Raw genomic sequence first — 26,107 nt, forward strand, 5'->3', positions numbered from 1 at the left:
AGTTCATGATTCTCATTTGGTCTGACATGCACTGTGAGCTGTGAGGTCTTATATAGACAGGTGTGTGCCTTTCCAAATCAAGTCCTATCAGTGTAATTAAACACAGCTGGACTCCAATGAAGGAGTAGAACCATCTCAAGGAGGGTCACAAGGAAATGGACAGCATGTGACTTAAATATGAGTGTCTGAGCAAAGGGTCTGAATACTTATGACCATGTGATATTTCAGTTTTTCTTTTTTAATAAATTTGCAAAAATTTCTACATTTTTTTTTCAGTCAAGATGGGATGCAGAGTGTACATTAATGAGAAAAAAAATTACTTTTTACAATTTACCAAAAGGCTGCAATGAAACAGAGTGAAAAATGTAAAGGGGTCTGAATAATTTCCATACCCACTGTATATATCAGGATGGGGGGTGGTCGAAATCTCGCAACGGGTCCCCATCAGACCTTAGCTATAACTCTGATTATACTGTGTGGAGGGATGGCGGTACTATGGGAACATTACACTACGTGGGGCCAAAAAAGGGGCATAATGGGGGCATTACACTGTGGGGGCATAATACATACTGCATAAGGTGCATAATGGGGGCATTACACTGTGTGGGAGCATCATACATACTGCATAAGGGGCATAAAGGGGGCATTACACTGTGTGGGGGCATCATACATACTGCAAAAGGGGCATAATGGGGGCATTACACTGTGTGGGGGCATCATACATACTGCATAAGGGGCGTAATGGGGGCATTACACTGTGTGGGGGCATGATACATACTGCATAAGGGGCATAATGGGAGCATTACATTGTGTGGGGTCATCATACATACTGCATAAGGGGCATAATGGGGGCATTACACTGTGTGGGGGCATCATACATCATGCATAAGGGGCATAATGGGGGCATTAAACTGTGTGGGGGCATCATACATACTGCATAAGGGGAATAATGGGGGCATTACACTGTATGGGGGCATCATACATACTGCATAAGGGGCATAATGGGGGCATTACACTGTGTGGGGTCATCATACATACTGCATAAGGGGCATAATGGGGGCATTACACTGTGTGGGGGCATCATACATACTGCATAAGGGGCATAATGGGGTTAATTACACTGTGTGGGGTCATCATACATACTGCATAAGGGGCATAATGGGGGCATTACACTGTGTGGGGTCATCATACATACTGCATAAGGGGCAAAATGGGGGCATTACACTGTGTGGGGGCATCATACATCCTGCATAAGGGGCATAATGGGGGCATTACACTGTGTGGGGGCATCATACATACTGCATAAGGGGCATAATGGGGGCATTACACTGTGTGGGGGCATCATACATACTGCATAAGGGGCATAATGGGGGCATTACACTATGGGGGCATCATACATCCTGAATAAGGGGCATAATGGGGGCATTACACTGTGTGGGGGCATCATACATCCTGCATAAGGGGCATATTGGGGGCATTACACTGTGTGGGGGCATCATACACACTGAATAAGAGGAATAATGGGGGCATTACACTGTGTGGGGGCATCATACATACTGCATAAGGGGCATAATGGGGGTATTACACTGTGGGGGCATCATACACACTGCATAAGGGGCATAATGGGGGCATTACACTGTGTGGGGGCATCATACATACTGCATGAGGGGCATAATGGGGGCATCATACATACTGCATAAGGGCCATAATGGGGGCATTACACTGTGTGGGGGCATCATACACACTGTATATGGGGCATAATGGGGGCATTACACTGTGGAGGCATCATACATACTGCATATGGGGCATTACACTGTGTGGGGGCATCATACATACTGCATAAGGGGCATAATGGGGGCATTACACTGTGGGGGCATCATACATACTGCATAAGGGGCATAATGGGGGCATTACACTGTGTGGGGGCATCATACATCATGCATAAGGGGCATAATGGGGGCATTAAACTGTGTGGGGGCATCATACATCATGCATAAGGGGCATAATGGGGGCATTAAACTGTGTGGGGGCATCATACATACTGCATAAGGGGAATAATGGGGGCATTACACTGTATGGGGGCATCATACATACTGCATAAGGGGCATAATGGGGGCATTACACTGTGTGGGGTCATCATACATACTGCATAAGGGGCATAATGGGGGCATTACACTGTGTGGGGGCATCATGCATCCTGCATAAGGGGCATAATGGGGGCATTACACTGTGTGGGGTCATCATACATACTGCATAAGGGGCATAATGGGGGCATTACACTGTGTGGGGTCATCATACATACTGCATAAGGGGCATAATGGGGGAATTACACTGTGTGGGGTCATCATACATACTGCATAAGGGGCATAATGGGGGCATTACACTGTGTGGGGTCATCATACATACTGCATAAGGGGCATAATGGGGGCATTACACTGTGTGGGGGCATCATACATACTGCATAAGGGGCATAATGGGGGCATTACACTGTGTGGGGGCATCATACATACTGCATAAGGGGCATAATGGGGGCATCATACATACTGCATAAGGGCCATAATGGGGGCATTACACTGTGTGGGGGCATCATACACACTGTATATGGGGCATAATGGGGGCATTACACTGTGGAGGCATCATACATACTGCATATGGGGCATTACACTGTGTGGGGGCATCATACATACTGCATAAGGGGCATAATGGGGGCATTACACTGTGTGGGGGCATCATACATCATGCATAAGGGGCATAATGGGGGCATTACACTGTGTGGGGTCATCATACATACTGCATAAGGGGCATAATGGGGGCATTACACTGTGTGGGGTCATCATACATACTGCATAAGGGGCATAATGGGGGCATTACACTGTGTGGGGTCATCATACATACTGCATAAGGGGCATAATGGGGGCATTACACTGTGTGGGGGCATCATACATCCTGCATAAGGGGCATAATGGGGGCATTACACTGTGTGGGGTCATCATACATACTGCATAAGGGGCATAATGGGGGCATTACACTGTGTGGGGTCATCATACATACTGCATAAGGGGCATAATGGGGGAATTACACTGTGTGGGGTCATCATACATACTGCATAAGGGGCATAATGGGGGCATTACACTGTGTGGGGTCATCATACATACTGCATAAGGGGCATAATGGGGGCATTACACTGTGTGGGGGCATCATACATCCTGCATAAGGGGCATAATGGGGGCATTACACTGTGTGGGGGCATCATACATACTGCATAAGGGGCATAATGGGGGCATTACACGGTGTGGGGGCATCATACATACTGCATAAGGGGCATAATGGGGGCATTACACTATGGGGGCATCATACATCCTGAATAAGGGGCATAATGGGGGCATTACACTGTGTGGGGGCATCATACATCCTGCATAAGGGGCATAATGGGGGCATTACACTGTGTGGGGGCATCATACATACTGAATAAGAGGAATAATGGGGGCATTACACTGTGTGGGGGCATCATACATACTGCATAAGGGGCATAATGGGGGTATTACACTGTGGGGGCATCATACACACTGCATAAGGGGCATAATGGGGGCATTACACTGTGTGGGGGCATCATACATACTGCATAAGGGTCATAATGGGGGCATCATACATACTGCATAAGGGCCATAATGGGGGCATTACACTGTGTGGGGGCATCATACACACTGTATATGGGGCATAATGGGGGCATTACACTGTGGAGGCATCATACATACTGCATATGGGGCATTACACTGTGTGGGGGCATCATACATACTGCATAAGGGGCATAATGGGGGCATTACACACGCTGCATAAGGGGCGTAATGGGGGCATTACACTGTGTGGGGGGCATCATACATCTTGTATAAGGGGTATAATGGGGGCATTACACTGTGGGGGCATCATACATACTGCATAAGGGGCATAATGGGGGCATTACACTGTGGGGGCATCATACATACTGCATAAGGGGCAAAATGGGGGCATTACACTGTGTGGGGGCATCATACATACTGCATAAGGGGCATAATGGGGGCATTACACTGTGTGGGGGCATCATACATACTGCATAAGGGGCATAATGGGGGCATTACACTGTCTGGGGGCATCATACATCCTGAATAAGGGGCATAATGGGGGCATTACACTGTGTGGGGGTATCATACATCCTGCATAAGGGGCATAATGGGGGCATCATACATACTGAATAAGAGGAATAATGGGGGCATTACACTGTGTGGGGGCATCATACATACTGCATAAGGGGCATAATGGGGGCATAATGGGGGCATTACACTGTGTGGGGGCATCATACATACTGCATAAGGGGCATAATGGGGGCATTACACTGTGGGGGCATCATACATACTGCCTAAGGGGCATAATGGGGGCATTACACTGTGTGGGGGCATCATACACACTGCATAAGGGGCATAATGGGGGCATTACACTGTGTGGGGGCATCATACACACTGTATGTGGGGCATAATGGGGGCATTACACTGTGGAGGCATCATACATACTGCATATGGGGCATTACACTGTGTGGGGGCATCATACATACTGCATAAGGGGCATAATGGGGGCATTACACTGTGGGGGCATCATACATACTGCATAAGGGGTATAATGGGGGCATTACACTGTGGGGGCATCATACATACTGCATAAGGGGTATAATGGGGGCATTACACTGTGGGGGCATCATACATACTGCATAAGGGGCATAATGGGGGCATTACACTGTGGGGGCATCATACATACTGCATAAGGGGCATAATGGGGGCATTACACTGTGGGGGTATCATATATACTGCATAAGGGGCATAATGGGGGTATTACACTGTGGGGGCATCATACATCCTGTATAGGGGTATAATGGGGGCATTACACTGTGGGGGCAGTAAAGGGGTCCTATACTATGAGAACAATACGTTTCCTCCCTTCGTGTCTCCATAGTTGGGTCGTATGTATCTATTACAGGAAACAGAACAAAAACCTTATGATTCTTATAAAGGGGAAACACAAGACCCCAAAAGAGTCTCGGTGCTGAAGTGGTTAATGCCCCCTGCGCCCAGTAATGGGGTCTCCACATACCTCCACCTGCAGAGCCGCCACCACATATATGGCTGCTCTGTGCGCACAGGAGCTGTGATGAGGTCACAGGAGGGGAGGGGTCAGGGGTCACATGATCAGGGGCCTCAGTGGATGCAGGACTCTGCTGTGCTGGTTGTCATGGTGCTGGATGAGCTGAAGTTTATGTGTGGGGTCAGGAGGGGTTTACAGTGTGGATGTAGCAGAGCCGCGTGTGTACGAGGCGTACGGAGCAGAGCCGCGTGTGTACGAGGTGTACGGAGCGGAGCCGCGTGTGTACGAGGCGTACGGAGCGGAGCCGCGTGTGTACGAGGTGTACGGAGCGGAGCCGCGCGTGTACGAGGCGTACGGAGCGGAGCCGCGCGTGTGCGAGGCGTACGGAGCGGAGCCGTGCGTGTGCGAGGCGTACGGAGCGGAGCAGCGCGTGTGCGAGGCGTACGGAGCGGAGCCGCGCGTGTACGAGGCGTACGGGGCGGAGCCGCGCGTGTACGAGGCGTACGGAGCGGAGCCGCGCGTGTACGAGGCGTACGGAGCGGAACCGCGCGTGTGCGCGGCGTACGGAGCGGAGCCGCGCGTGTGCGAAGCGTACGGAGCGGAGCCGCGCGTGTACGAGGCGTACGGAGCGGAGCCGCGCGTGTACGAGGCGTACGGAGCGGAGCCGCGCGTGTAACATAGTAACATAGTTTGTAAAGCCGAATAAAGACTTGCGTCCATCAAGTTCGACCTGTTAGTTCTGTAATTGCTAAAGTTGGTCCAGAGGAGGGCAAAAACCCCAAATGATTTGGCCAATCTTCACCTGAGGAAAAATTCCCTCCCGACTCTGAAACCAGCAGTCAGAATAAATCCCTGTATCAACCTACTATTTTATTTTATTTTTAAGTATATGCTGAAATCTGCCTGGTATCTAGAAATGCATCCAGTCCCCGCTTGAACTGGTGTAGTGAATCCGACATTACCGTCTCCTCACTCAGTGAATTCCATATTCTCACTGCTCTTACCGTAAAGAACCCCTTCCTATGCTGGTGCTGAAACCTTTTCTCTTCCAGTCTTAGTGAGTGCCCTCTTGTTACCGTAATATCCCTCCTTTTGAACAAATCTCGGGCAAGATCTCTATACTGTCCCCTAACATATTTGTACACATTTATTATGTCCCCCCTCAACCTTCTCTTTTCCAAGCTGAATAGTCCTAGTTTTGCCAACCTCTCTGGGTATTGCAGTCCCTCCATTCCCTTTATTAATTTTGTTGCCCTCCTTTGTACCTTTTCAAGCTCATTTATATCCTTTCTATATATTGGGGCCCATAACTGAGCACAGTATTCCAAGTGTGGTCTGACCAGTGCTTTGTACAGTGGAAGAACAATGTTCTCATCCTTTGCAGCTATACCTCTTCTGATACATCCCATTACCCTGTTTGCCCTTACAGCAGCGGCCTGACTTTGGGCACTCCAATTTAGTTTGCTATCAATCAAGATGCCCAAGTCCTTCTCCATCTCTGAATTCCCCAATGATTTCCCATTCAGTGAGTACTGATGACTTCCATTTTTCCTTCCCATATGTATGACCTTACATTTCTCCTCGTTAAACCTCATTTGCCATTTAATGCTCCACCTACCCAGCTTATCCAAATCCCTCTGTAGGTCTGCACTGTCCTCTTTTGTATTAATTGTTTTACATAACTTTGTGTCATCTGCAAATATTGATATTTTACTATTTATCCCGTTGACTATGTCGTTAATAAAGATATTAAATAACATTGGGTTTAGTACAGACCCCTGTGGTACCCCACTAGTGACGCTTACCCAATCTGAGTATATTCCATTTATAACCACCCTCTGCCTTCTATCCTTTAGCCAGTTAGCTACCCACTTGCAGACATTTTCCCCCAGCCCCATCATTCTCATTTTGTATACCAACCTATTATGTGGCACGCTATCGAACGCTTTTGAGAAGTCGAGATACACGACATCCACTGGTTCCCCCTGATCTACTCGAGAGCTAACCTCCTCGTAGAAGTCAATCAGGTTTGTTTGGCAGGAGCGATTCCTCATGAATCCATGTTGGTTCGGGATTAAAAGATTATTAGCATCAAGATGCTCCGTAATTGCCTCTTTAATGAAGCTTTCAAAAATTTTGCCCACAACGAACGTCAGACTCACCGGCCGATAGTTTCCGGCGTCACTTTTCGCTCCCTTTTTGAATATTGGCACTACATTCGCCTGTCGCCAATCAAGTGGCACAGACCCAGTCTCAACAGAGTCCTTAAATATAAGATATAATGGTCTGTCTATCACATTACTTAGTTCCCTTAGTACCCGTGGGTGTATGCCATCAGGTCCTGGGGATTTGTTTATTTTAATGATACTGAGGCGTTTCTGTACCCCAGCTTGGGTTAGATTTGTCATACTTAGTGGAGGATTAAGCTTGTCACTTCTCATTTCTCCTGTTAGTTCGATTTCCTCTGTGAAAGTTGTCGAAAAAAAATTATTTAATAGATTAGCTTTATCCTCATCTTTCTCTATGATTTTGCCTTCCTCACTTTTTATCGGTCCAATATTATCCGATTTAATCCTTTTACTATTTATATACGTAAAGAACAGTTTGGGATTTGATCTACTTTCCCTAGCAATATGTCTCTCTGTTTCCTCCTTCGCTATTTTTATTTGTTTTTTACAGATTCTCGTTTTTTCCTTGTAACACATTAGTGCCTCCTTACTGTTTTCCTGTTTTAATCTCTTGAATGCCTCTTTTTTGCTATTTAACGTCCCTTTTACGTTCTTGTTCAACCATATTGGTTTCCTCTTATTTCTGGCCCTTTTATTCCAATACGGTATATATCTCTCGCACTGAGTATTCAGAATTCTTTTGAAGATTTCCCATTTACTATTCGTATTCTTTTGATTAAGAACTTTGTCCCAGTCAATAAGTTGAAGGCTTTCTTTCAGCTGATCAAACTTCGCCCTCCTAAAGTTTAATGTTTTTGTTGTTCCCTTATTGATAACCCTACTGAAGGGCATTTTGAAGTCGATAATATTATGGTCGCTATTACCTAGGTGCCCCCCTATCTGTACCTCAGTTATTCTATCAGGCCTATTAGTCAATATTAAGTCCAACACGGCCTTCCCTCTCGTTGGTTCCTGCACTAGTTGGGAGAGATAATTATCCTTAATATTTGTCAAGAACCTTTTACCTTTCTGAGATCTACAGGTTTCTGTTTCCCAGTCAATATCCGGGTAGTTGAAATCCCCCATTACAATCACTTCATTATGTTTTGCTACTTTGTCTATTTGTCCTAATAGCAGTTTCTCATTCTCCTCTGTTATATTGGGTGGCTTATAGCAGACCCCCAGTAATATTTTATTATTATTTTTAGTTCCCTCTATCTCTACCCACATGGACTCGACCCCCTCTTCTCCCTCTCCTATATCTTCCCTTAGTCTGGGTTTTAGACATGACTTTACATATAAGCAGACTCCTCCGCCTTTCCCCTGTTTCCGGTCCCTTCTAAATAAACTATAATCTAATAAATTTACCGCCCAGTCGTAGCTATCATCTAGCCAAGTCTCTGTTATACCTACGATGTCATACCTCTCCTCCGATATAAGCGCCTGCAGCTCACCCGCCTTATTGGTCAGGCTTCTTGCGTTGGTCAGCATGCAAGATAAAACTTTGGGGTTATTTAGCATCCTATTCTTCTCTAACGATCTAACTGTACTATCCCCACCCCCCTCTCCACCCTCATTATATTCACTTCTCCCCTTCCCCCTTGCTTGCCTCACATCCCACCTATTTCCTTGGTTTCCCCCCCCGTCTCTAATTTAAAAACTCCTCCAACCTATTAGCCATCTTCTTCCCCAGCACCGCTGCACCCTCCCCATTGAGGTGCAGCCCGTCCCTACGGTAGAGCCTGTAGCCGACCGCGAAGTCGACCCAGTTCTCCATGAACCCAAACCCTTCTGCCTTGCACCAACTCTTTAGCCACTTATTCACCTCCCTAACTTCCCGTTGGCGCTCCTGTGTGGCTCGCGGGATTGGTAGTATTTCTGAGAAAACTACCTTGGAGGTCCTTGCCCTAAGCTTCCTACCTAGGTCCCTGAAATCATTTTTAAGGACCCTCCATCTACCACTCACTTTGTCATTGGTGTCGATGTGGACCATGACCGCTGGGTCTTCACCACCCCCACCCAGTAACCTGTCAACCCGATCCGCGATGTGCCGGACTCGAGCGCCAAGGAGGCAGCACACCGTTCGGCGATCCCGGTCTTTGTGACAGATTGCCCTGTCTGTCCCCCTAATAATAGAGTCACCCACTACCAGAACCTGTCTTGCCTGCCCTACACTTCCCCCCTCCCCCTCATTACTGGAGCATACACTCCCCAGGCGGTCAGAGGATCTGTCGTGCTCCAATAATGCCGGTTCTGAACCAGCCTTCCTATACTTCTTCCCTCTATCCCTCCTAACTGTTATCCAGCTCCCTGCCTGTTCAGCCTGCACTTCCCCTCTATGCTCCACCCCCAGTATTGACCCATTGAGTATCTGCTCGGTGAGCAGCAAACTCCGTTCCATGTTGTCGATGCTCCTCAGTACCGCTATCTGAGCACTTAGATCCAGAATTTGGGCTTCCAAGTGCACGATATGCTCACATCTCTCGCAGCAGTATGGATCCTCGAGCGGTTGCTCACGGAATGCATACATTGCGCAAGATGTACACTGCACGGCTCCGGCCAACATGGACGTCATTCTAAATATGGGGATACAGTCAGTATATATATATACAAGTACAAAACACAATTATTTATATATAGGTGTATGGACGGGGATCAATTAGGGATGTGCAAGTGTATCAATTAGATATCGGCGGGGGATCAGTTAAGTATCAAGTATGGACGGGGGAATCAGATAAGTAGGTCAGGTGGATTAATTAAGTAAAAAGTAAAGTAAAGAAAGAATGAAACACAGTCAGCAATTCAGTCCTAAGTCCTCCCTTCCAAACTCCCTGAATCCAAAGTCACTGAAAAACAAGTCAAACACTTACTTTCGTTCGCACTTACGCTCCGGACACACGCAGCTCGTTCACACTCGCAAACTAAGAGATTTAAAGAGTTTTTTTTTTTTTTTTCTTCCTTTTCCAGCAATGTACCCTTCACCTCAATGCACTTCCGTACGAGGCGCACAGAGCGGAGCCGCGCGTGTACGAGGCGTACGGAGCGGAGCCGTGCGTGTACGAGGCGTACGGAGCGGAGCCGTGCTTGTACGAGGTGTACGGAGCTGAGCCGCGCGTGTACGACGTGTACGGAGCGGAGCCACGCATGTACGAGGTGTACGGAGCGAAACTGTGTGTGTACGAGGTGTACGGAGCGGAGCCGGGTGTGTACGAGGTGTACTGAGCAGAGCCGCGCGTGTACGAGCTATACGGAGCGGAGCCGCGCGTGTACGAAGCGGAGCCGCGCGTGTACGAGGTGTACGAAGCGGAGCCGCGCGTGTACGAGGTGTATGAAGCGGAGCCGCGCGTGTACGATGTGTACGAAGCGGAGCCGCGCGTGTACGAGGTGTACGCAGCGGAGCCGCGTGTGTACAAGGTGTACAGAGCGGAGCCGCGTGTGTACGAGGCATGCGGAGTGGAGCCATGTGTGTACGACGTGTAAGGAGCGGAGCTATGTGTGTACGATCTGTACGGAGCAGAGGCTTTATTCGATAATCTCGTTCTGCCATTTGGATTCTCCAATGCACCAACAGAATTTCACAACTCTCTGAATGATATTTCTCTGATTACTTTGGGAGATTTCTTGTGATTTATCTTGATGATAGAGAATTTTCTCTCCTGATTTGGATTCTCACCAGGAACATGTCCATGTTGTATTAGAAAGATTGAGGGAGAATTCTTTCTTTCTTTGCTGAAATTGAGAAATGTTTTTTTTTCTGTTCAGAAAATTTCATTCCCGGGTCATTTTATCGGCTTTATTACAGGAAACAGAACAAAAACCTTATGATTCTTATAAAGGGGAAACACAAGACCCCAAAAGAGTCTCGGTGCTGAAGTGGTTAATGCCCCCTGCGCCCAGTAATGGGGGTCTCCACATACCTCCACCTGCAGAGCCGCCACCACATATATGGCTGCTCTGTGTGCACAGGAGCTGTGATGAGGTCACAGGAGGGGAGGAGTCAGGGGTCACATGATCAGGGGCCTCAGTGGATGCAGGACTCTGCTGTGCTGGTTGTCATGGTGCTGGATGAGCTGCAGTTTGTGCTGGATGAGCGTGCGGAGCGAACCCACGTGTACGAGGTGTACGGAGCGGAGCCGCGTGTGTACGAGGTGTACGGAGCAGAGCCGCGTGTGTACGAGGTGTACGGAGCGGAGCCACGTGTGTACGAGGTGTACGGAGCAGAGCCGCGCGCGTACGAGGCGTACGGAGCGGAACCGCGCGTGTACGAGGCGTACGGAGCGGAGCCGCGCGTGTGCGAGGCGTACGGAGCGGAGCCGCGCGTGTACGAGGCGTACGGAGCAGAGCCGCGCGTGTACGAGGCGTACGGAGCAGAGCCGCGCGTGTACGAGGCGTACGGAGCGGAGGCGCACGTGTACGAGGCGTACGGAGCAGAGCCGCGCGTGTACGAGGCGTACGGAGCGGAGCCGCGCGTGTACGAGGCGTACGGAGCGGAGCCGCGCGTGTACGAGGCGTACGGAGCGGAGCCGCGCGTGTACGAGGCGTACGGAGCGGAGCCGCGCGTGTACGAGGTGTACGGAGCGGAGCCGTGTGTGTACGGAGCGGAGCCGTGCGTGTACGGAGCGGAGCCGTGCGTGTACGAGGTGTACGGAGCGGAGCCGTGCGTGTACGGAGCGGAGCCGTGCGTGTACGAGGTGTACGGAGCAGAGCCGCGTGTGTACGAGGTGTACGGAGCAGAGCAGCGTGTGTACGAGGTGTACGGAGCGGAGCCGTGTGTGTACGAGGTGTACGGAGCGGAGCCGTGTGTGTACGAGGTGTACGAAGCGGAGCCGTGCATGTACGAGGTGTACGGAGCGGAGCCGTGCGTGTACGAGTCGTACGGAGCGGAGCCGTGCTTGTACGAGGCGTAGGGAGCGGAGCCGCGCGTGTACGACGTGTACGGAGCTGAGCCGCGCGTGTACGACGTGTACGGAGCGGAGCCACACGTGTACGACGTGTACGGAGCGGAGCCACGCGTGTACGAGGTGTACGGAGCGAAACTGTGTGTGTACGAGGTGTACGGAGCGGAGCCGGGTGTGTACGAGGTGTACTGAGCAGAGCCGCGCGTGTACGAAGCGGAGCCGCGCGTGTACGGGGTGTACGAAGCGGAGCCGCGCGTGTACTAGGTGTACGAAGCGGAGCCGCGCGTGTACGATGTGTACGAAGCGGAGCCGAGCGTGTACGAGGTGTACGGAGCGGAGCTGCTTGTGTACGAGGTGTACGGAGCAGAGCCGCGTGTGTACAAGGTGTACAGAGCGGAGCAGAGTGTGTACGAGGCATGCGGAGTGGAGCCATGTGTGTACGACGTGTAAGGAGCGGAGCTATGTGTGTACGATCTGTACGGAGCAGAGGCTTTATTCGATAATCTCGTTCTGCCATTTGGATTCTCCAATGCACCAACAGAATTTCACAACTCTCTGAATGATATTTCTCTGATTACTTTGGGAGATTTCTTGTGATTTATCTTGATGATAGAGAATTTTCTCTCCTAATTTGGATTCTCACCAGGAACATGTCTGTGTTGTATTAGAAAGATTGAGGGAGAATTCTTTCTTTCTTTGCTGAAATTGAGAAATGTTTTTTTTTCTGTTCAGAAAGTTTCATTCCCGGGTCATTTTATCGGCTGATGGGTTTACGATGGATCCTGGGAAGGTGAAAGCCATAATAGATTGGGTCCAACCTAGTGACCTGAAAGTGTTGCAACATTTTGTAGGATTCTCCAACTATTATAGGAAATTCTTTAGGTTTTTTTTCTCAGATTACTGACGTCACACGTAAGGTGGCAGATCTCAAGGTTTGGCCACCGGATGCTATTGGGGCTTTTGAGAAATTGAAGGAGTGTTTGTCTGCTCCTGTTCTAATCCAACCCCATCTCCAAGAACCATTCATTGTGGAGGTGGATGTTTCGGAGGTCGGGGTAGGGGCCGTTTTATTTCAATGTTCCGAGACTCTGACCAATTTGTGGCCATGTGTTTTTTTATTAAGAAAATTTTCATCTGCTGAAAGAAATTATGCTGTTGGGAATTGTGAGTTACTCGTTGTTAAATTAGCCTTTAAGGTTTTAAGACATTTTCTGGAGGGAGAAGTTCATCAAATCACTGTGGTCACTGACCAGAAGAATTTAGCGTTTATTGAATCAGCTAAATGGCTAACTCCTAGACAGGCCAGAGGGTCCTTATTTTTCTCTAGATTCAATTTCTCTATCACTTTCAGGCCGAGGTCCAAGCAGTTTTAGTTCTGTTTCTTCTCCAAAACCTCCATTCTCCCTGAGGGCTTTGTGGTTTCTGTGATATCGTTGGAGGTTGAAGCTGAGATCCGTAAAGTCCAATCGTTTGCTCCTTTCGCCACGCCTAGGTCCAAATTATTTGTAGTTGTGTACCTAAGATTGTGTCTGTTGCAGGAGTTTCATGATTTCATCATGAGTGGTCATCCGCAGTTCACATCTATGCAGAAAGCTATTATTAGGCTTTTTTGCTGGCCATCTATGAATAATTATATTAAAGATTTTGTATCTGCTTGTGTAGTTTGCGCACATGCTAAAGTCTGTCATAACAGTCCAGGTGGAGTATTGGCTCCATTGCAATTCCAGAAAGACAGTGAACTCATCTGTCCATGGATTTCATCACGGATTTGCCTCTGCCTGGTGGGAAGACTGTCTTTGGGTGGTCATTGACTGATTCATTAAACGGGCTCATTTTGTACCCTTTGTCAGAGGATTACCTAATGCAGAGACATTCTCCAGGTTTTTTAATTCGCATAAAGTAAGAGTACATGGGATCCCTCTTGACATTGTGTGTGGTAGGGTAGTGCAATTTGTCTCCAAATTCTGCAGAGCTTTTTGTAACAAACTGGGAATTCATTTATTTTCCTGTGCCTACCACCCTGAAACCATTGGTCAGACAGAAAGGACTAATCAATCTCTATAACAAATTTTAAGGTGTTTTGTTGCAGCTCAGTGTTTTGCTGCAACTTCATTCTTGCTTCTTGCCGAGTTTGCCTTTAAGGCCACCACCCCACTATTAGTATTTGGTCAGTATTTTTTCTCAGGAATGGTAGCCAAAACCTGTAGTGCGTGATAAATGTAGAATTGGTGACTTGTTTCTATTATACCTTTTGTCTGATTGTTCTTCACCTGGTTTTGGCTCCCACTCCCGAGGAAAAATACTGACCAAATACTGACAGTGGAGCCGTGGCCTTACAGTCGGATCAGTCAGTCTGCTGGAACCTCACCGTTTTATTGTAATTATGGTGATCATCCCCATTTTTCTGAATTTTCCTTTCTCTTTCCTGTTTGCCCAAATGGTCATTTCTCCACTTGTAATAAGTGCTCCCTAGTCCTTAGTATGGTCTTTGGAAGGAATAAGTCAGCTAGAGATAGTCGCCAGCTTGCTCTCCAGAGACCCCCGAGCATCCCCAAGGAATAATCGTAAATCATCGGCAAACAATGCCACCTTCTCTTCCTTGGTCCCATATTTAAATCCATTTTTTCCCCTCACCCATGACAGCACACCTTGAGAGAGGGATCCGCCCCATCAAGGACAGGAAACCGTCTGAAATAAAAAGGCGGTACCTCTCCCTTGCTTCATTTGGTTTCCTGTCCTTGATGGGAACCTGTTTGGATATAAAAGAACTTACCTGGGCCTGTTCCGGTGTGGAAGAACAGGCACTGGCCTGTGCACCGGGTTCCAGCCTCCAGAAGCGCCATCCGCAGCTCCCTTGGTTCCTGCGTCCGAGCGGGCGAACGCGGTGAGGCAGGCTCCGGCTTCCTGTAGACCGCTGCACCGTATGGTGCCCGATCCAAGATGTCGGTGCCCTGTAAAGCGCTCGTGGGCCAGTTTTTTGTTTGGAGCCTCGGCCTGGGAAGGGGGGGAGGGCCCTTGAACCGGAGGAGGTTCTGGATGGCTCTATATTATGGGGGGGTTATCCTGGGAGCGTGGCTCAAGCTTCTGCAAGATGGCTGACCAGATAGTCAAGAGCAGCAGCTAACCCCTCTACCTCAGCAATGGAAGTGTAACATCCCTGGCAGCGTGCTTGCATAGTGTACCACCTCCCACTATGCAAGATCGCAATCTTACCCTTCAGTCCAGTCTGCAAACCTTGCTCCTGTTCATGCTGTGTGCATGCCTCTGGTCTGACTGCTTAGGGCGGCGGCCTGGTTACTTCCTGATTCTTATAGCTGCTGTGAGTCACTGGATATTTAAACCCACTCCACCCTGAAGGAGGTGCCTGAGCAACACTAACATTCAGTGTGCTCCTTGACTCTGAAGTTGCCAGGTCCAGTTCTGCTTCTTGTCTGTTTCCGCCATCTCTGGGGACTGTATACCCAGACCTGTTATCTGTGACTTCTTGTCTGTTTCCACCATCTCTGGGGGCTGTATACCCAGACCTGTTATCTGTGACTTCTTGTCTGTTTTCGCCATTCTGGGGCTGTATACCCAGGCTCGTTCCTGTATCTCGTTGCAGTGTCAGTTCCTGTCTGAACTGTCTCCTAGCCTGTTACCTGTTTGTCTCTATGTCCGTACCTTCCCTGTTCCTACAGTGTCTGAACCTGCACCTAACTCCAACTCGTTGTCTCTGTACTTCTGTTTGTGAGTTTAGAGTCCACTCGCTACTTCATTGTAAGTACCTTGTGCGTATATGGTTCTGCTTGTCCCTTCCAGTCTGTTCCATGTGAACAGAGCCCTGTCATCTCTGCCTTGTCCACCGCTCTGGCGGTTTCTCTCTGCTCTCTGCTCTGTCTTGCCCACCACTCCTGCGGTTTCGTTCTGCTCTGCCTTGTCCACCGCTCTGGCAGTTTCTCTCTGCTCTGCCTTGCCCACCGCTCCGGCAGTTTCGCTCTGCCCTGCCTTGTCCACCGCTCCGGCGGTTTTGCTCCGCTCTACCTTGTTTACCGCTCTGGCGGTTTCGCTCTGCCCTGCTTGCTCACCACTCCGGCGGTTCCTCTCTGCTCTGCCTTGTCCACCGCTCCGGCGGTTCCTCTCTGCTCTGCCTTGTCCACCGCTCGGGCGGTTTCGCTCTGCTCAGCCTTGTTCACCGCACCTGCGGTTTCGCTCTGCTCCGCTTGCTCACCGCACCAGCGGTTTCGCTCTGCTCTGCCTTGTCCACCGCTCCGGCGGTTTCTCTTTGCTCTGCCTTGTCCACCGCTCCGGCGGTTTCGCTCTGCCCTGCCTTGTCCACCGCACCTGCGGTTTCGCTCTGCTCCGCTTGCTCACCGCAGCAGCGGTTTCGCTCTGCTCTGCCTTGTCCACCGCTCTGGCGGTTCCTTCCTGCTCTGCCTAGTCCACCACTCCGGCAGTTTCGATCTGCTCTACCTTGTCCACCGCACCTGCGGTTTCGCTCTGCTTTACTTGCTCACCGCACCAGCGGTTTCGCTCTGCTCAGCCTTGTCCTCCGCTCTGGCGATTTCGCTTTACTCTGCTAGTCTACCGCATCTGCGGTTCTGTTCCTGTATACCAGTCTGTACTGGACCCTATCCAGCCTGCGCTCCAACCTGCTAGTACCTCCCTGTCTGCACGCCAGCCGTGCCTGCCAGTACCTCCCTGTCTGCACTCCAGCCGTGCTTGCCAGTACCCCCCCTATGTGCATACCAGCCGTGCTTATCAGTGCCCACCTGTCTGCATACCAGTCGTGCCTGCCAATACCCACCTGTCTGTATGCCAGCCTAACCTGCCTGTTCCTGCATTCCCCGGTGTGGGTCAACAGCCGTGTCCGGGGTCTGACCTGGAGTAGCACCTGGTCCCTCTGCTCGGTTCCTCCCTGGTGCACGGAGTCGACTGAGCCGACGTGCGACCTTGGTCAGATCGGGTTGATACTTAGTTACGCACCTCCAGGCACTCCTCGGTTCATGGTACAGTGGGATCACTAATCACGCACACGCCAGTCAGTCCGGGCGTGTGCATAACAGGAAGAGGTAGACGGACGCCTCTCACACAGACAGCCGCTCGAGCAATCGCAGTGGCAGCCGCAGGAGCAAGGTATCAAACACCTCTGGACCATCCAGAAAGGAATCATCGCGTGTTCCACTACAGCCTCCGAATCCGGTACCCGTTTGTGACTTCAGGGGTGAGTGATCTTCGTGAATGTCACCCTTTTAGTAATGGGAAGTCTCATATGTGAGTCCTTCTGTAGGATCCTAAGAAGAGTAGCGCCAAGCAAAAGCACAGGATTTGTGCCCTATGCCAAACTTTCCTTCCCATAGATTTGCAAAAACAGCTATGCCCGAACTGCATTAATAAAACCATAGCAGAAAATTCTCTGGATTTCGCATCCAATCTGAAATCCATAGTCCACGCAGAGGTTCAAGGGTCCCTGAAGGGGTTGTTTGGAGGGAAGAAAAGATCCCATAAAGATGTCTCCTCCAACTCTGATTCATCCCAGTCCGAGGATCTATGGCTGAGTGATTTCATCATCCTCTTCCTCATCGATAACGGTAGACCCTGCTTCCCCATCGAGGGTACGGACAAACTGGCCAAATCAGTCAGATCAACCATGGGTCTGGGGGAGGAGAAAGCATCCAAATCCCTGGAAGACATTATGTTTGCGGGCCTTGGAGAAAAAAAGAGACGCTCCTTTCCGGTAAACAGTAAAATTCAGCGCCTTATTGACCGAGAGTGGAAGAAACCAGAGAGATAAGGGGCCTTCCCCTCCTTCTCTAAAAGAAGGTACCCCTTTGAGGAGAAGGACTCTGAGCCTTGGGATAAAATCCCCAAAGTTGACGGGGCTGTAGCCAGGTCATCCAAAAAAATCTTCCCTACCCTTGGAGGATTCAGGCGTCCTAAAGTAAGCCCTTGATAAAAAGGCTGACTCCTTTCTACGTCACACTTGGGAAGCTGCAGCAGGAGGCCTGAAGCCTGAGGTAGCTGGCAAGGTCTCTCATGGTGTGGCTCCAACAATTGGAAGACCAACTTAGGGATAAAAAGATCCCTAGGGATGGAATCCTTTCAAATCTGCCCCTAATGCAGGCAGCATCAGTCTTCCTGGCAGACTCTTCAGCGGACTCAGACTCTCGGCTAGATCAGCAAATCTATCTAATACTGCCAGACGGGCCTTGTGGCTCAAGAGTTGTCCAGGTGACCTACAATCCAAACATAAATTATGTTCCCTCCCGTGTGACGGCAGACTCCTGTTTGGCCAGAAGCTGGATGACCTTTTAGAAAAACCGAGGGATAATAACAAAGGGTTCCCAGGATTTTCAGGGGACTCAAAAAGGTTTAGTTTTCGGAGGAGAAAATTTAAATCAGGGTCACCCTCCAGGAGACAGGAGAAGATGGGGGTCCAAGAAAGAGTCAGGCTATATGTTTGGAGGACCGTCCTCCAATACAAAAAAATCTTCCCAATGACGCCAGGCTGGAGGTAGGGGGGAAGCTTTCCCACTTTATTCCAGCTTGGGAAGCCATTACATCAAGCCCCTGGATTCTGAATATTCTGAGTGGTGGCCTGAAGATACTGTTCAGCCAGATTCCTCGCCGGACCTTTATGATTACCCCCAAGAGGAAGGTCCAGGAAGAACAGATAGCTCTGGAGTCAGAAATATTGGGGCTAGTAGGGAAACGAAACGGGTCCTTCTCGAAGTTCTGATACCACAAAGGAAGAAGGGATTCTATTCCCCTCTGTTCATGATAAAGAAAAACCAATGGGTCCTTAAGGACCATCATCAACCTCAGGAGTCTAAACCAGTTGATAGAGAACCAGACTTTCAAGATGGAGTCAGTGAGCTCGGCAGTGAAGCTCTTGCACCATGACTGCTTTATGACAGTAATAGACTTGAAGGACGCATATTATCACGTCCCAATTCATCCAGACTACCAGAAATATCTGAGAGTAGCCCTGTTCATTCAGAAAGAACTGAGGCATTTTCAGTTTACTGCCCTACCCTTCGGCCTCTCCATAGCCCCGAGAATATTCACAAAATTAATAGCGGAAGTAACAGCCTTTCTACAAATCAAAAACGTAGTGATCGTTCCCTATTTAGACGACTTTTTGGTAATAGGGAAATCAGAAGTCCACTGCTCCAGTCAACTTCTAGAAGTCATGGTGGTGTTGCAACAGCTAGGATGGTTGGTAAATACCCAAAAGTCAAAATTAATCCCCTCAAGAACTCATATCTTTCTAGGTCTAATCCTGGATTCTCGTCTCCAAGCCTGATTCCTCCCAGAATACAAGGTCAGCAAAGTAATCAATTTAGTCTTGAAAGCCATGCTGTCTCCAGTGATGTCCCTAAGAGAAGCAATGTCTCTCCTGGGCTCCCAGCAGTCAGATGGGCTCAAGGGCATATGAGACTTCTTTAATGGGAGGTCCTGTCAGTGCAGAGGTCCTTCAACGGGCATTTAGAAAGGAAGTTCTTTCTCTCCCTAGAAGCTGTAGATTCCCTTTCATGGTGGACAGACAGGGAAAATCTGACCTCAGGTGTACAGTGGTCCAGACCAGTAGATCTGGTGATTACAACCGATGTGAGCGGCTCCGGATGGGGGGGTGTCATCTAGCAGAGCTCTCAGTACAGGGTCACTGGGCATACCTCGAAATGGGGGCATCCTCAAACTTAAAAGAACTTTGGGCAGCGGAGAAATCCCTGATAGGCTTCCTTCCTCACATTCAGGGTCACCATGTCCAGGTCAGGTCTGACAACCGGACAACAGTAGCCTATGTAAATCACCAGGGGGGAACAAGGTCACGCTCTCTGATGGCTGTGGCAGACAGAATCCTACATCTGGCAGAGCAATATCTCCCATCTCTCAGTGCCCTTCACATAAGCAGAGTGGAAAATGCAAGGGCACATTTTATCAGCCGCCCCACCCTAAAACAGGGGGAGTGGAGCTTAAACCCGGGGGTCTTCCGACAGATTGTCCAGTTATGGGGACAACTAGACAAAGATCTGTTCGGCTCAAGAGCAAACAGGAAAGTAGACAGATTCTGTTCCTTAAACCCAGCAGAAAATCCCCATGCTGTAGATGCCCTCCAGATTCATTGGAAGTTCAGGAAGGCCTATGCCTTTCCCCCGTTAGTAATGGTTCCAGCAGTGGTGAGGAAGATTCAAGAGGATGGCGCAATGGTAATTCTTATAGCCCCTTTTTGGCCCAAGAGGCCTTGGTTCTCCCTGCTTCCACTAATGTCGGTTTCAGATCCCTGGGTTCTACCAGAGAGGCCGGAACTTCTCATTCAGGGACCAGTATTCCAAGCCAGAGGATTCCATCTAGCGGCGTGGAATTTGAGAGGTCACTACTAAGTAACAAGGGGTTTTCACCAGGGCTAGTCTCTACCCTGCTGGGTAGTAGGAAACCAATAATGACTAAAATTTATAACAGACAAGCCTCCAATCAAAGGAATCCTGGAGTGTCTGCAAAAGGGGCATGACCTGGGTCTAGCCACGGGGACTCTTAAAGTTCAGGTGTCTGCCTTGGGGGCGCTCTATAATTGTAACTTGGCTGGGAACAGGTGGGTCTCTAGATTTATCAAATCCTGTGCCAGAGCCAGACCAGTTCGGTCCCTTACAATTCCTTCCTGGGACCTGAATTTGGTCTTGAACGCACTTACCAGTGACCCGTTCGAGCCCCTACAGGACGTCTCTCCAAAGACTCACCCTTAAGACCATCCTCTTAGTGGCCTTAACATCAGCCCGTAGGGTGGGTGACCTGCAGGCCCTTTCGGTTGATCCTCCGTACACGCAAATTTATGATGATAGTCACCTTGCGTCCAGATCCAGCATATCTTCCCAAAGTGGTATCTAGATTCCACTGTAACCAGGAGATTGCACTACCCTCGTTTTGCAGCAATCCGAAAAACACTGGGGAAGTTAGATTCCATAACCTAGACGTTAGAAGATCCCTACTACATTACATTAACATGACTAGTGTATGGAGGAAGGACCATTCCTTGTTCCTGGCTTTTCAAGGGAGTAGGAAAGGTCATGGGGTGACCAAGGGTACCATTTCTAGGTGGCTTAGGGAGGCCATTTGTTTAGCATATGCGTCCACAGGAGTTCCGGCCCCGGACAATGTCAAGGCTCATTCCACCAGAGCCATAGCAACCTCCTGGGTGGAGAGGGCAGACGTCTCAATCGATCAGATATGTAGAGCTGCTAATTGGTCTACACCATCCACCTTCTATAAACACTGTTTGTTGGATCTGTCCTCCTCTGACCTTACCTTTGGGAGAAGGGTACTTAAGGTGGTGGTCCCTCCATAGGGTGCTCATAATTCTCCAAAATTCTCTCAAGGTGTGCTGTCATGGGTGAGGGGAAAACACCAAGGTTACTTACCGGTAGCCGGTTTTTCCTGAACTCATGACAGCAACCTTGTCCGTCTCACCCCCCCACCCCCCCGTTTTTCTGTTTCTCACACCCTGGTGGGCACTGTTTGGGGTGTTATATATATTGTAGGTGTTGGTTATATGTCTAACCTTTTTGGGAGGTCCTCTCAATGCTCTGTAAACAGCTGAAGTGAAGAAGAGGTACCGCCCTTTATTTCCTGTCCTTGATGGGGTGGATCCCTCTCTCTATGTGTTCTGTCATGGGTTCAGGAAAAACCGGCTACCGGTAAGTAACCTTGGTGTTCTCAGACATTTTACTAATTACTGCCGCAAGAGGTTCAGTTGCTATTGAAAACAATAAGAGACAGGGGCCACCCATTTCCTGGAACCTCTGTGCAACAAAAATCGATTAGCCATAGAGCCATTCGCTCTTATTTTGGCCTTTGAGTCCAAATAAAGCAAATGCACCCATTATATAAATTTGTCATCAAAGCCCATCTGCTGCAGTGGAGCTCACAAATATGGCCATTCTACACTATCAAAGGCCTTAGCCAGGATCACCCTTTGACCAATATTATCAGTCCTTGCTTGTATATCAATATAAAGCCTTCTGCGATTGATCGCTGTGGACTTATTTGGCATAAACCCAGACTGATCGGGGTGTATTATTGAGATTACTTTTGAGAGTCTGTTATCAAGAAGTTTGACATCTACTGTTAAAAGAGAGATGAGTCACTAGGATGCCAGCAAGCTGGGGGCCTTGCCTTGTTTAGGTAACACTCTAATTATGGCTTCGTGCATGGATGTGACAATGATCCTCCTTGGAATTGTATACCTCCCATAACATTGGTAGTAATACTTCCTTATATCTCTTATATACTTCCACTGGAGGACCGTCCATTCCTGATGCTTTATCGTTGGCCATTGAGCTCAGTGCCCATTCTAGCTCTTCTATATCAAGTAGTTCATCTTATAAATTCTGAGAGTCTAAGGAAAGGACCAGGAGCGGAACTTTATCTAGGAAGGTCTGGGTATGTTCTTCTGAACGTTGAACCTGAGAAGTATACAGCTTTGCATAGTATTCCTCCAACACTTTCAGTATGTCCACTGTGGACTGTACCACATTACCCTCCCTAGTCTGCAGACTGGTGTAAGGCAGCACTAGTCATCATAATGGGGAATACTCGCTTTGCTGCGACAATCAATGCACACGTGCAATGTCTTTCCGTTTTTAAACAATGCTCAGCAGTTTATTACTTCATAAACCACAGTTCATCTTAGTCCGCCACCGGCATGTTTACACACTTAACATCCGGGAGTCTCTCAAGTAGCAGACAGGCCCAAGTGGCCCAAGTAACAGCCTTCAGCAAGGTAATAAAATAGCAATGTCCATATTAATGTCCATATAACACAGGGTATTACCTTTACCGGGTTTAGTTGTCTCAGTCCGTTACTCCGCCACCACTGTGGCTTTGTGGCTTCCCAGGTAGGGGTCTCCAGCCGTCGTCCCCTCAAAGGCCACTGACATCCACACAAGATCCAGGCTCTGCCTTTCAGGACTCTTCCTCAAGCCTCTGCCTTCCAAGGCCACTAGCATCCACACAGGATCCAGTCTTTGCCTTTCAGGCTGCCAGGCTTCACTCGGCCTCACTAGACCTCTCACAAACGGTGTCCCACACACACGGGAACAGGCCTCACACTGAACACACCTGTCTCAAATTAACAGGGTTTATATATCCTGTGCACACACACACATACTGACAGGACCTTGCTGATGTCACAGTCATGTGATCAGTCAGCTGTGTGTATAGGTCCTGTGTGCTGTCCCAGTCATGTGTACAGACCTTTACTGTGCATACAGGACCTGTGTGATGTCACAGTCATGTGACCAGTCAGTTAAAGGGGAAGGTACATGGTCAGGTAAAACACATCCTGGACCATTTACAGTAATGCTAGCAAGCTGCTGCATTACACTGGATATAAAGGCGGAGTCCCTCTGGGCGGCAGCTATCACAGATATAAGTGACCTGCTTTATCCCCCTCTTCACAATATTGCATCTTATGAAACATCTTCTTCCTTACTGCAGCTGCAATGTTCCCTGATTCAGCAGGTCCTGAGCTGCTTTCAGCCTGTTTTGCGCAGTCGGCGTTGGATCAGTAATCATCGCACTCTCTGCATCTCCCAATTCCTGAAACACCAATTGCTCCAGCTGCTTAGTCCGGGATTCAGCTGCTGAGATTTCTGTTATAAATATTCCTCTAAGGTCGGCCTTCATGGCTTCCCATACATAGAAAATGGAAGTTGTATTTTTATTAATCACAAGATACTCCTTTAGTTTCCCATCAATTTTCCCCTTAAGGTTTATAACTTGCAACCAAAAAGGGTTTAATTTCCCTGTGGGTCTGTATTGCATTGGGAGATTAAGCTTAGGGACACACAGAGGAGAATGATGGGAGAGCGCTCTGGGCAGGAGCTGATGTCAGATATAAGACCCGGCATCCGTTCATTTCCAAGAGACAAATCCATTCTCCACAAAGAGGAGAATGTGGACGAGAAGCAGGAGTATTGGTATACATTAGGCTGACCGTCTCTCCAAAGAGCAATTACAGCTGTCTCCTTAAGTGACCAAAAGGGATACAATTGCCTTTTACCCTCTTAGCTTCATGTCTCCCTCTATCCCAGTGACAGTCCGGTATATTATTAATGTCCTCTATTATAATATAAGATATATACAACACTGAATGTAGCAGTATAAGACACTGACCATATTCAGACCCGCAAATCAGCAGGCCGATCAATAATCGTGTACTTATTATATGGACCAATGTGGAATGGCAGACCATTCGGTAAGACACATGAATAAAGAGAACCACCGAATGATAGGTCCAATCGAACAAAAGTAATTAATTAAATACCTTTATTAGAGTTATGGTTAAAGTGACACTACATGCACAAGGAAAGCCGCATTACAGTGACCATACAATGTTGTTATATTGCAATGTGTGCTGGACTATAGAATATGCTGGTGAATACCAGGGTAGGTAAATACAAAACAGATGATCAGTTATACTATAGATGGAAAAAAGAGGAGAAAAATAGGCTTGGATCACCAAATAAACAACTCCAGGTAGCATATGAATGGCCAAATCATGTATACATATTTAACAATATGGAGAGGAAAATTCCTATGTACTCCATATCAATGACCATTCATGTGCCCCATACACATCTATGTAATAATCAAGGTAATCAAAATACTGACTCAGATCATAAAAGAGTTAAGAGTATATACCTGCACACTAGTCCAGCGTATGTAAACGGCACCAAGCGGCGTAACCCCGACGCGCGTTTCGGACACACGTCCTTCGTCAGGGGGTAGCGTCCATATGAACCAGCGTGTATAAGAATACTGATATGACCAATCAACAAGCACCGGATAGCCTACGTAATCAAGGCCACCCGCAATCATTATCTAAATCGGGGCGGGCGCGTGCAGCTGTGTGTCAGCCGATGTATACAGACAGCGTTCTACATTCACGCATGCGCCGGCCGGAGGGACCGGAAGTCGCGGGCATCGCGTCATGCATCAGCCGACGTCGGGAACACACGTGACCCGGGTCACCTGATGCATAGAGACACGTGACCGCAGCCCCACGGAGCACAGACAGCGCATGCGTGTAACGCCTACCCGTAGCCATGGGCACCAATCTGTCCTCCATATCGTATCTGCAACGGGAGATCAAGAAGGCAGGACGAAGAAATGGGCGAGAGGAGAGTGGAAGCACCACAAAAGGAGAATACACACCAGGGGAATAAAGGTTAATATGTGAAAATGTATAATGTGGATAAGTGCAATACTAAATAAAGTGAACCATGCATATTCATATAAATATAATATTATATTGAATCCATATGTAGGCAATATTTGAAGAAATGTGTATAAAAAAGAGAAAATTATAAATACATATTATTATTAGTATAGTGAACATATGGTGTGCAATTATATAAGAGACCTGAAGTGGCCATATAAAAATTATTATGATGTGTATATAAAAGGTACTACAAAGTATATATATACACACATATATATATATATATATATATATATATATATATCTACATATACATATATACCCATATCGTAAAGTGCACTCGTGCAGTGATGTAAATAAAGAGGATAAAAAGGATAAAAAACGGATAAAAGACAGTCGTATGTTTAGAGATAATATTCAGGGAAGATGGTATAAACCCATAAGGAGAGCATAGGTTTGACCAGATATATACAGAAGAGAGCATTTTATAGATTGTATAGATAGATAAGAGAGCCCATATAGAACTCGCATATATTAATATATGCACCAATATGCCATATCACTATGCATATATGTATGTATACAGAATATAAAATATGTATACAGAATATAAAGGGAAAAACGGAAAAGGAAAATAAATCATACTGATATATGTCATCTATGAACCTATATATATGTATACAGATTATATGTGTTTCCCTGGCCATATAGTATATTGGTTAAAGCAGGTCAGTAGT

The 26,107-nt window shown here is 48.2% G+C and overlaps 2 protein-coding genes across 2 annotated transcripts in view; both read right to left on the reverse strand.

Annotated features, from left to right (window-relative positions):
* Positions 1–11,253, reverse strand: part of LOC141192230 (uncharacterized) — a 480,396-nt gene extending 469,143 nt beyond the window's left edge. The window contains exon 1 of the mRNA XM_073661721.1: positions 11,195–11,253. The gene's annotated coding sequence lies outside the window, so the exon portion shown is untranslated. The remainder of the gene's footprint in view (positions 1–11,194) is intronic.
* The window catches only part of LOC141192229 (uncharacterized), a 421,525-nt gene that overhangs the window by 321,551 nt on the left and 73,867 nt on the right, over positions 1–26,107 (reverse strand). The gene's annotated exons all lie outside the window — the stretch shown is intronic.

The sequence above is a fragment of the Phyllobates terribilis genome, unplaced genomic scaffold (assembly GCF_046119375.1).
Source record: "Phyllobates terribilis strain yellow unplaced genomic scaffold, ASM4611937v1 Scaffold_56__1_contigs__length_8794411, whole genome shotgun sequence".
In the NCBI taxonomy this organism is placed as follows: domain Eukaryota; kingdom Metazoa; phylum Chordata; class Amphibia; order Anura; family Dendrobatidae; genus Phyllobates; species Phyllobates terribilis.